We start from the raw sequence: 12,935 nt of genomic DNA, 5'->3' as shown, positions 1-12,935 counted from the left end.
CAAAGTTGCTGGAAAAGCTCAGCAGGTCTGGCAGCATCTATGAAGGTAAAAACAGAGTTAACGTTTCAGGTCTGGTGACTTTTCCTCAGAACTGGAGGAACCAGTTCTGAGTAGGACCCTTCTGAGGAAGGGTTACTGAATCCGAAAGGTTAACTCTGTATTTTCCTTCACAGATGCTGCCAGACCTGCTGAGCTTTTCCAGCAACTTTGTCTTTGTTCCTGAGACCAGATAACTTAGCATGAGCCAATCATTGTACTTGAGGGGTACCTGGGTGTTTGACTCTTACCATCCCTCAAACTGCTGTCAGACTTGATGATGCCTCACACATTTGGCAGAGGTTTGAAGTCAGTAATGTTCACTAAAACACAAGGACTATTTACTATCTTCAAGTTCCATGACACAATGTTCTTCATCAGGATTTTCGTCCAGCTCACACATAGTCAACAATGTGATCTGACATTGCTGTCTGATAATAATTCTAGGGCTGAAGAAATTTTATTCTGTGTAATCTCCCAGCAATCGTGTATGCTGGAATTTATTGGAAAACCACTTAGAATGTGTCTCAGAAAGCATAAGCTGCTAATAGATTTTTGAAGGAAAACAAAGCATTGACAGATATGGAGAGGGCATTTGTATCCTGATTTGATACCCAATTTGTCCTTTGAAGCTCATTTCTTTCATAGCCATTCAGGGTTTTAGTCCCTATTTGCTATAGTCAGAACATGCTGCAGGATGTTTTGCTGCCTTTTTATTACATTGTGCATTTTAATACAAAATTTCTGTAATCACGTGGCAAGCCTGCACATCCATTCCTTGCTGTACAATAAGAAGTTTTGTCTAATTTCACCTCACCATTTGAATAAAATAGTAGAGAGATGTAACTTGGAGGCAGATGTTGGAGGGCAAATCAACATATGGTATGTGGGAGACTTTCAAGTGTAAAAGTTGCTGGTAACTCATGTTCCTGTAAGGATGAAGGATAAGTATGGTAAGTTTAGGGAACCCTGGATAATGAGAGATATTGTGAGCCTAATTAAGAAGAAAAAGGAAGCATTTATCAAGGCTAGGAGGCTCGGAACACACGAAGCAAGGGTGGAATACAAAGAAAGTCAAAAGAAACTTAAGCAAGGAGTCAGGAGGGCTAAAAGAGGTCATGAAAAGTCATTAGTCAACAGGATTAAGGAAAATCCCGAGGCTTTTTATACATATATAAAGAGTAAGAGGGTAGCCAGGCAGAGGGTTGGCTCACTCAAGGACAGGGAAGGGAATTTATATGTGGAGCCAGAGGAAATGGGTGAGGTATTAAATGAGTACTTTGCATCAGTATTCACCATAGGGAAGGACTTGGTGGATGATGAGTCTGGGAAAGGGTGTGTAGATAATTTGGGTCATGTTGAGATCAAAAAGGAGGAAAAGGGAATTTACATATTTCTGCAGATCCATTAAAGAAAGATGCATCCGATATCCCTCCATTTCAGATCACAATGATCTTTATATCAGTTAAGTTCCAACTCAGGTCACACTGCATCTAGGATTGAATCCTTAGTTTGTACTTTGACTTTCAGTCACATTTTCTACTTTTCATGATTAGAATCACAGGATCATTGAATCTTACAGTAGAGGCAGATGCAATTCAACCCATTGAATGATCCATTCAATAACACCCACTCCCTGTAAACACCTTGTCAACTACATATTAAAAATCCTTGTGACATTACCATTCTGAAGAAGTGTCATGTTGTACTTGGAACACTAACTCTGGTTTTCTCTCTACAGATGCTGCCTGACCTGTTGAGTTTCTCCTGCTCTTTCAATTTTTATATCACATTTCCAGCATCCTCAATATTCTGCTTTTGTCTGGGAGAAAGGTTAACCATCCGTATTGTCACACAATATTCCACCCTGTCTGTAGAAAAGTTATCCTTTCCATACTACTCACACAACATGAAATTTTGTTTTGATTGAATGAGGGAGTATTGGATGTTGTGAAGCCTCCCCACAGTTTGTAACCTAAACTTTTACTAAACAATATTAAGCACATAAAAAGACCAAACTAATAAGCTGAACTTGCAGTTTGGATTATATAGGAGATGCTGTTCCAGCAGCGGCCTAACATTCCTCGTCAGTGAATGATGACTTCACACAACCCAGTTCCATTGGATGATGTTCACAGAGAAATCGTGTCTGTGTTTCTTTGACTGATACTTCTATCTTTTGGAATGCTGTTCTGTCAGAGGAAAGTCCTCATGTTCTTAATTGGCACAATGCTGCAACTCTCACATATCTTTATCTTGCATTATGTGGTCTCAGTGCATCCTCCACTTGTCCAGAGCAGAGAATCCAAGGATTAAGCAGCATCTTCTATCTGCATAATACTGAAACAAAGCCCCCACTACATATGACGTGCATGGAAACCTGATGTTGTGGTGAAGTCTTATGGATATCATTGGGTTGACTCCAGTGACAAAAAGGTATTGGGCATCATGACATGGTGTTCTGACTGCCACCTCTAAACAGAGAATGCTGCCTTTCCTCCTTTCTCAATTGTGTGGCACTCCATGGCTCTCCTGCAAACTCTCTGCACCATGAAGACATCTATGCTGAAAACTGCACGTTAGGAGGTGGCCCCACTCCTACTGGACGTTGATGCTTCTCATGGGCTTCCAGACAAATGTGTTTCTCATCCATTTGTGCGGCAGCTCTTAGTGCAGCGAACATGGAGGCAATCCTAGCTTCTGTGTCTGGCTCTATTGAAGACATTTCCGATGAGCCAGTGTGGACAATATCAGAGACAAAGCAGCTCCTCAGTAAAATGATCATTTAACAGTTGCAACACAGACAATTAATACATGGGCAATGTCCTTGAAACATTGAGACATGGAGGTCTCCAATAAGAGGTCCAGTGGGATGCCATTATATGCACTTTACACATCCTTGCCCATATTCACATATCTGCTGCTCAAGTCATCTACGCCCACTCAGTTGGAGATTGTAAATGTGGCAGCTATAACAAAACTTCTCTCCCCACCCCAAATCCCATAGTACTCAAGAAGCACAGCATTGCAGAGAGGACAATGGTATGAATCTTTTATAATCAAAGGTATTAAGTGAGCAGCTTCCGCAACTTGTGCCTAACCCTATCGCAGGCTACGGAACCTTGGAAGATGATTGCAATGTTGGCAACTAAGGTGAACCTCTACAACCTGTGTGACATTACTTGTGCTTCAGAGTCATTGGTAAGATTAATTTTTAATGTTGAATGATGTGGTCAGAATTGCTGTGGCCAGGATTTTTAGTCAACACAGTAGAATCACTTCATGAGTCCCACATACAGCATTATTCGAAAATAGGTGTCTTTTACCTGTAATGTGTGAGTATCTGTTTAATACCATTTTCCATTGAAGGGATTTACATCTTACAAAAGTGAATTCTACTCCTTCAGAGAAAAAAGATACTAACTCCACACACTCTAGTCTCCTGGAAACCATTTTTCAATTCATTGTACACGTGTGCTTTGGCTGAGGATGGAAACGTAGCACTTCATGGCATTAACCACGGGCTCAGCCTCTCAATCTAGTTGACTTTAATGTTCCATTCTGACTTGCCTTCCCTTTCAACCTCTTTGGCTTTGATGTTCCCCATATTAATACCCAACCCACTTTTTGAATACTCATCTCCCCACTGGACCCCAGGCATACACTTAATTATGCTGAACGTAGCTGTGTATTATTCTTCCATTGAAGTAGGGTGTTGGTGACCACCAATGATTCTCCCTCCCCCACTACAACAGTAGCCCTTGCCCTCCCTTGCCCTATTGTCTCCCATCCATATCTGTTGAGCTGACTTTCATCACAATTATCTCAGCATGCTGCCTCCTACCCACAATTTACTCCTCCAACTTTCTCACCACAATTAGTGGTCCCTGATAATTTATTTTGAATTTTAATGAGTAGAGGCACAGGACTGACTATGGCCACACCTCCTTTATCAACTTAGAAAGATAGCCCTGTCTGATGAGTGACGAGACCCTGATTGATTTTTGTACAGCTTCCCTATGAATCACCATTGATCCCTACATTAATTACATTGGACCTGCAGCATCGATGCTGGCCCACTTACTAGACTTTGGTGGCAAAGACCCCTTGTCCCTGAATACCCGAGATGTCCATCTTACCATGTCCAAGCACCTGGATTGAGATCGGATGATTTATTTGACTTAATGTGTTGGTAATACCTGACTGAAGACAGTTTGTGTGGACCTGATTGAGGACTACTCCCTTTAGACTTTGAGACACGGCCATTTGGGTGGTGCATATTCTGTTGTTGCAGTGTAAGTTGCCATAGGCGAATGCTGAAGGTGTGATATTGACTTAGCAGGTGTCAGCAACATGTTCACCCCCTTGACTGATCACTGCTGACAACCATGATAGGCTAAAAGGCACAGTAAGACTGATGTACTGTGAGCCTGTTAGTTGTAAGTAAGGTGACAAAGCACAGAAAGGTTAGGCAAGGCATGGCAGAGATGGTGTGAAGATTCAAGTTGGCACAAAGTGATCGAGTGCTAAGAGAACAAGCTAAGAGTATGGGGATAACCCATGCTCCAGTCCATGAGATGGGTGATTGTCCCTGCACACAAAATGCCTGACAGAAGTAGTACAATGCAAGGTGTAGAGTGCGGTATTGAAGTGGTGAACTGTATTCTAATTGAGTCAGTGGTGTGCCATCTTATCTGGTTCAGAAGATTTATTAATCCTCAATCCGGTTAATGTTTCAAGTACTAGCTCTTTACCAATTCCAACATCTTTTAACGCTTCAGGTATACACGTTCCATGGTCATGTAGTATTTCAGGGCGATTATCTCTATCCTTTTCTGTGAATACAAATGCAAAGTAACTCCATCATTTCCCTATACTCTACTATGAATTCTCCTATCCTGACCTGCAATGCACCCACTTTTATCCTTGTCAATCTTTTTCCTTTGATAGAAACATTAAAAGTTTCTTTATGTTCCTTATGCTTTTACTTTCCTTGTAACCTTGCCTTTATATTCTCTATTCTCGATTTTACTTATCAGTTTCTCAGTCCTCTTTTGGATGCTAATTTGCTCCCAATCTTCACGCTTGCAACTCTGTCTGGCATTATTATACGACACTTCCTTTGATCAAGTGCAATCTTTAACTTATCTTGTAAACGATGGTTGATTTACGTTTTCCTTTCAGTGTTCATGTCAGAGAGGAATGTATGTCTGTACGTAGAATGTAGACTTTGTGTTTTTATTAAGTATGACATTCTACTAATTATAGTCACAATTACATGATTATCCAGGAAATTCTGGAATCATGATTAGGCTATTTACTAACTAGATTATTTTCTTCATATTAATAATTGATCCATTTTAAATGATCTTTCTTGAGATAAAATTCAGAAGCACATGTATGTCTTTACATTAGTGATTACAAAAACCTGCATCATTACCTTATAAAGAAGATTATGTATGCATACAGATGCTATCCTCAAACTTAATTTCCGAGACAACAAGGTGCAGAGCTGGATGAACACAGCAGGCCAAGCAGCATCACAGGAGCAAAAAGGCTGACGTTTCGGGCCTAGACCCTACATGAGAGTGTTGGGGGGGGAAGGGGGTTCGGAAATAAATGGGGAGAGAGGGGGAGGCGGATAGAAGATGGATAGAGGAGAAGATAGGTGGCGAGGAAACAGACAGGTCGAAGAGGCGGGGATGGAGCCAGTAAAGGTGAGTGTAGGTAGGGAGTTAGGAAGGGGATAGGTCAGTCCAGGAAGGATGGACAGGTCAAGGGGGCGGGATGAGGTTAGTAGGTAGGAGATGGGGGTGCGGCTTGAGGTGGGAGGAGGGGATAGGTGGGAGGAAGAACAGGTTAGGGAGGCAGGGACGAGCTGGACTGGTTTTGGGATGCGGTGGGGGGAGGGGAGATTTTGAAGCTTGTGAAATCCACATTGATATCATTGGGCTGCAGGGTTCCCTAGCGGAATATGAGTTGCTGTTCCTGCAACCTTCGGGTGGCATCATTGTGGCACTGCAGGAGGCCCAGGATGGACATGTCGTCTGAGGAATGGGAGGGGGAGTTGAAATGGTTCGCGACTGGGAGGTGCAGTTGTTTATTGCGAACCGAGCGTAGGTGTTCTGCAAAGCGGTCCCCAAGCCTCCGCTAGGTTTCCCCGATGTAGAGGAGGCCACAACGGGTACAGCAGATGCAGTATACCACATTGGCAGATGTACAGGTGAACATCTGCTTGATGTGGAAAGTCTTCTTGAGGCCTGGGATGGGGGTGAGGGAGGAGGTGTGGGGACAGGTGTAGCACTTCCTGCGGTTGCAGGGAAAAGTGCCGGGTGTGGTAGGGCTGGAGGGGAGTGTGGAGTGGACAAGGGAGTCACGGAGAGAGTGGTCCCTCCAGAAAGCAGATAAGAGTGGGGAGGGAAAGATGTCTTTGGTGGTGGGGTCGGATTGCAGATGGCGGAAGTGTCGGAGGATTATGCATTGGATCCAGAGGTTGATGGGGTGGTACGTGAGGACGAGGGGGATTCTTTTTTGGTTGTTATTGCGGGGACGGGGTGTGAGGGATGAGTTGCAGGAAATGCGGGAGACATGGTCGAGGGCGTTCTCGACCACTGAGGGGGGGAAGTTGCGGTCCTTGAAAAACGAGGACATCTGAGATGTACAGGAGTGGAATGCCTCATCCTGGGAGCAGATGCGGTGGAGGCAAAGGAATTGGGAATAGGGGATGGCAGTTTTGCAGGAAGGTGGGTGGGAGGAGGTGTATTCTAGGTAGCTGTGGGAGTCGGTGGGCTTGAAATTGATGTCGGTTTGTGGGTGGTTGCCCGAGATGGAGACACAGAGGTCCAGGAAGGAGAGAGAGGTATTAGAGATGGTCCAGGTGAACTTAAGGTTGGGGTGGAAGGTGTTGGTGAAGTGGATGAACTGTTCGATCTCCTCGTGGGAGCACGAGGCGGCACCGATACAGTCATCAATGTAATGGAGGAAGAGGTGGGGTTTAGGGCCAGTGTAGGTACGGAAGAGGGATTGTTCCACGTAACCCACAAAGAGGCAGGCATAGATTGGGCCCATGCGGGTACCCATGGCCACCCCCTTTGTCTGTAGGAAGTGGGAGGAATTGAAAGAAAAGTTGTTGAGTGTGAGGACGAGTTCGGCTAAGCGGATGAGGGTGTCAGTGGAGGGGGACTGGTCGGGCCTGCGGGACAGGAAGAAGCGGAGGGCCTTTAGGCCATCTGTATGGGGAATGCAGGTGTATAGGGACTGGACGTCCATGGTGAAGATGAGGTGTTGGGGACCGGGGAATTGGAAGTTCTGGAGGAGGTGGAGGGCGTGGGTGGTGTCACGGACGTAGGTAGGGAGTTCCTGGACCAAGGGGGAGAAAATAGAGTCGAGATAGGTGGAGATAAGTTCGGTGGGGCAGGAGCAGGCGGAGACAATGAGTCGACCAGGGCATTCAGGTTTGTGGATTTTGGGAAGGAGATAGAAGCGGGCGGTGCAGGGTTGGGGATAGATGAGGTTGGAGGCCGTGGGTGGGAGGTCACCTGAGGTGATGAGGTTGTGGATGGTTTGGGAGATGATGGTTTGGTGGTCGGGGGTGGGGTCATGATCAAGGGGGCGGTAGGAGGAGGTGTCGGAGAGTTGGCATCTGGCCTCGGCGATGTAGAGGTCAGTGCGCCATACTACAACTGCACCTCCCTTGTCCGCGGGTTTTATGGTGAGGTTGGGATTGGAGCGGAGGGAGCGGAGGGCTGCACGTTCTGCAGGGGAGAGGTTGGAGTGGGTGAGAGGGGTGGAGAGGTTGAGGCAATTGATGTCTCGACGGCAGTTGGAGATGAAGAGGTCGAGGGAGGGTAGGACGCCTTGGGGTGGTGTCCAGGAGGAGGGGGTGTGTTGGAGGCAGGAGAAGGGGTCAGTAGAGGGAGGGTTAGGTTCACAGTTGAAGAAGTAAGCGTGGAGGCGGAGGCGGCAGAAAAACTGCTCAATGTCCAAATGTGACCGGTATTCGTTGATGTGTGGGTGGAGGGGGACAAAAGTAAGCCCTTTACTGAGGACTGACCGTTCGTCCTCAGTAAGGGGGAGGTCTGGGGGGATGGTGAAGCCTCGGCAGGGCTGAGTGTTGCTGTCTCCTCTGGAGCTACTGACTGTGGAGGCGGTGAGCGAAGCGACGTTGGCGTCGGCTGTCGGCGGAGTTGCATCAGCGTAGGCTGTGGGCGGAGTTGTGTCTTTGTCATTAAGGTAGGTGGACTTCCTGAGGATCCTTATGCTCACTTATAAGCGACGCCAAAAGAAGACCTCCCAATTGTATGAAAAATATGACTTTCGTAATAAATAGACACTTTTTGGAGCTGTGAATTTCTGTTCAATTTAGATCTGGAAGTTATTATGTTATTTCTACTTAGATTACCTTAAGTTAAACGTGGAGATGTAGAATTTGAAAGTCTAATTATTACAGAACATTGAAAACCTTTTCTAAATTGTCCACAAGTAATACTTTTTAACAAAGCTGAATTTTTTAAAGAATCATGTTCTTAATCTCATTTTGTAATTTACCAAATGAACATAAAACATTTAAGAGTAAATTACTAAACCATGGCACAGGCCTTCTAAGCACAGTAATATGTGTCATGTCTTTGGCTCAGAAGATCAGAAGATCAGAAGACCCCTCACAGAAGAGAACAAGTCAGGGACAATTAGATCTTCAAGGGAGTCAAAGGTCATAAAGCCAGCAGAAAAGTAGAGTTAAGGCCACAGTCAGATCTGTCAACATCTTATTGAATGGGGGAGCAAGACTGAGGGGTCAAATGGCTTACTCCTGATCCTAGTTTTGTGATTAATCATCGTGTGTTGCAAGATTTTACCTAATAAAGTAAATGTGAATCAATGGATATTCTTCAGAAAAAGTATAATTGTAAAAACTATATCTTTATTAGCAATATTATATAACGTTATATTACTAGTGAAGGTTTTTTTATTCATTTGTGGACAGGTTGTCACTGGCTGGGCCAGCATTTATTGTCTGTTCCTAGTTGCCCTTGAGTAGGTAATGATGAGCTGCCTTCTTAAACTGCTGTGGTCCCCATGCTGAGGTAGACGGATAATGCTGTTAGCAAGAGACTCCAGGATTTTGATCCAGCGACAGTGAAGGAACAGTGACATATTTCCAAGAGGGAGGGGAAGACTTGGAGGGGAACTTGCAGGTGGTGATGATGTTGGTGGTGGTGTTCCCAGCATGCGCTGCCTTGACTTTATAGATGGAAGTGGTCATGGGTTTGGAAGGTGCTATCAACGGATCTTTAGTGTATGTCTGCAGTATTTCTTGTAGATAGTGTCACTGTTGGAGCGAGCTGATGTTTGTGGATGTGAAGCAAATAAAGTGGGCTGCTTTGGCCCGAACGGTGTCAAACTTCTAGGGTGTCGTTAGAGCTACACCAAACCAGGCAAGTGGGGAGTATTCCATCTCACTCCTGAATTGTGCCTTGTAGATGGTAGACAAGCTTTTGGGAGTCAGAAGGTGAGTTACTTGCTGCAGGATTTCTAGCCTCTGATCTGCTCTTGTAGTCACTCTGTTTATGTGGCTAGTCCAATTGAATTTCTGACCAATGGTGTCCCTGGGAAGTGTCCTGAAGAAGGGTAATACCTGAAACATTGACTGCTCCTTTCCTCCAGATGCTGCCTGGCCTGCTATGTTCTTCCAGCCCCCTGTTTGTCCACCTTGGATTCCAGCATCTGCAGTTCTTTTTTGTATCCCTGAGAATGTTGATAATGGGGGATTCAGTGATGGTGACATGATCAAATGTCAAGGGTTAGATCATCTCTTATTGGAGATGGTCATTGCCTGGCATTTTTGTGGTGCAAATATTACTTGCCACTTGTCAGCCCAAAACTGGATATTGTCCAGATCTTGATGAATTTGAACATTGACTGCTTCTGATGAGTCACAAATGGTACTGAACACGGTGCAATCATCGGCAAACATCTCCACTTCTGACCTTATGATGGAGGGAAGGTCATTATGAAGCAGCGGAAGATGGTTGGGCCTAGTATACTACTCTGAGGAAAACCTGCAGAGATGTCCTGGGGCTGAAATGACTGACCTCAACAACCACAACCATCTTCCTATGTGCCAGGTATGACTCCAACCAGTGGAGAGTTTGCCCCCTGATATCCATTGATTCCAGTTTTGCCAGGGCTCCTTGATGCCACTTGGTCAAACATAGCCTTGATGTTAAGGGCTGCCACTTACCTGTGGAATTCAATTCTTTCATGTATGTTTGAACCAAGGTTGTAATGAGGTCAGGAGCTGAGTGGCTTTGATGTGAACTTCAACTAATTATGCATTTTTCTCACTGTAAAAAACAACAAATCCTGGTCAGTCATTTGCAGTTGACTTTTGGTTGGTGCCCTTTGTCAAAATTACTGCTTACCAACCTTAGTGGTCCTAAAACACATAATTGTACATATTTGGAGCCTCATTCACGGAGAGGCAATGGCCTAGTGGTATTAACACTGGACTGTTAATCCAGAGTCCCAAGTAGTGTTCTGGAGAACTGGGTTGGAATCCCACCACAGCAGATGGTGGATTTTGAATCTGACAAATATCTGGAATTAAGAGTCCTACGATGATCATGAATCCATTGCTGTTTGTTGGGAAAAACCCATCAGGCTCACTAATGCCTTTTAGGGAAAGAAATTGCCATCCTGACTTGATCTGGCCTACATGTGACTCCAGACCACAGCAATGTGGTTAACTCTTAACTGCCCTCTGGGCAAGCAGGGATGAGCAATAAATGCTGGCCTAGCAGCAATGCCCTCATCCTGTGAATGAATTAAAACAAAATCCTTCAGAAAAACTCCTCAAAATTGAAAGAAATACACTTTTGATTGAGGAATTTTTGATGAATTTCAGTGTGCCTGTGCCTATTGAGAATAAAGTGCATTAAATTCCAAAATTCATCGATCAACTTCATCTCCGTGTTTAAAACATTGCCTCAGTGCATGGCCCCAGACTCAAATGCAGTGCAGACACACTTTTTGTACATTACAGGAGGCTGACTAGCATCATTCAAAAACTATCTGTTTTAGGTAATCTTCCCTTTTTAAAGAAATAGCACTATGTAAATACATTTGGCAGCAACAGTTTTATAGAAAAGAAACAATTGTTTAAAAGGATCTTCATATGATACTTAAGCTTCTCTTTTAATCCCATTTGTAAGTCTAAAGCCTTTTTTTGTTTTCCATAAAATCATTTACATGTACTTGGCATTCACTGTTTTTTCTCTCTGTTTTGCCATCTGTGAGCATTCTCCAATCTGATTGACCGCTTAGCTACAGATGGCACAAAATGCAAAGTAGCATTGCTTTAGAGGAAATCAGTACTCTAGAGTGCTGTACATCTTTGTGGACTGCTTTATTAAGGTCAGTGATGAATGTAGTCCCTTTCCTGACTGCAAAATCTAGGCCAATGAGTAAAAGGAAAGCAATTTCAATTCTATGGTTTAATTTATTTTGCTTTAAGTAGACTTACTCCAGACTTGTGCTGGTTCATATCAAACCGATTGAATAATTTATTCTAATTTCCTCCTCAGATTTAAGCACAAGTAAAACCTTAATCGAAATGGGGTTTTTATATTTGTCACACAAAATTTAAGTAGCAATTTGTCCAATGACAATGACAAGCCTGCAATTTTAGTTGCATGTAAATATGAAGAGCTGCGAAAACAGTGCTTTCGACAGGTGGAAGCAAAGATAATCTCGTCAGACACGGAAGAAAAAAATATCAGAGATTTAAGAAGTAAACTGACTTTCAGCTCTAATAATTCCTTTGGTCTATCAAATGTTGGATGATTGTCAAAAGCCAAATAATAATTTGTGCTGAAAACATTCAGAAATGTATGAGCATCCTTACAACCTGATAGAACAATTCTGGATTCTAGTATGTTGTTAAAGATACGGTCAAGGGCCTTGCAAAACACATCCCATCTGCTTAATCGCCCTTGAGAGAACATCAACTGAACCAGCATCTGAATCTACTTTTAAGTTTAATGAACTTTAAGCTTCTTTACTATTCCTAAAATAGCGACCTCAGCTATCTGAATTTTTTTATCTACAGTAAAACACATAGCTGGTAATAAAACAAGATGTACTAATTTGGAGACTGATGAGAAATACTCTTTAATAGCATTGAAATATTATGTTAGTCCAAGTGATTATTCAACATCTTTTAATTGATTTTATATTCCCCTATGGGCCTCTAGTTGCTTAAATGGCTTTAGAAATTCATCATAGAATCCCTACAGTGTGGAAACTGGCCATTCAGCCCATCAAGTCCACACTGACCCTCTGAAGAGCATCCCACCAGACACACCCCTACCCCACCACTAAAACCTGGCATTTCCCATAGATATTTCACTTAGCCTACACATCCCTGGATACTGCAGGGCAATTTAGCATGGCCAATCCACCTAAATTACACATCTTTGGATTGTGAGAGGAAACCAACACAGACACGGGGAGAATGTGCAAACTCCACATAGACAGTCGCCCATGGGTGGAATTGAACCCAGGTGCCAGGTACTATGAGGTAGTAGTGCTAACCACTGAGCCACTATGCCACCCCAAAATTGTTTTATCATTTTGTCACAATTTTAGTGGGATGTATTCCATAAATTTTCTTAGTACTATGTAGGCAAACTAACGAGAAAATAGGCTATTTCAAATCTAATGTTATGTAACGTGACAAGTTAATTTGTAATCTTATACAAAATGATTCTCAGTGGAAGTGTGATCATAATTTAATAGAATTTCATATTAAGTTTGAGAGTGATAAGCTTAAATCCAAAACTATAATCCTAAATTTAAGCAAACCAATATTCTCTTGGGTTTGCAAGAACGGCAGGCAATCT

The sequence above is a fragment of the Rhincodon typus genome, chromosome 14 (genome assembly GCF_021869965.1).
Source record: "Rhincodon typus isolate 14 chromosome 14, sRhiTyp1.1, whole genome shotgun sequence".
Lineage (NCBI taxonomy): Eukaryota > Metazoa > Chordata > Chondrichthyes > Orectolobiformes > Rhincodontidae > Rhincodon > Rhincodon typus.
The sequence above is the reverse complement of the archived record's forward strand: the minus strand, read 5'-3'. Positions refer to the sequence as shown.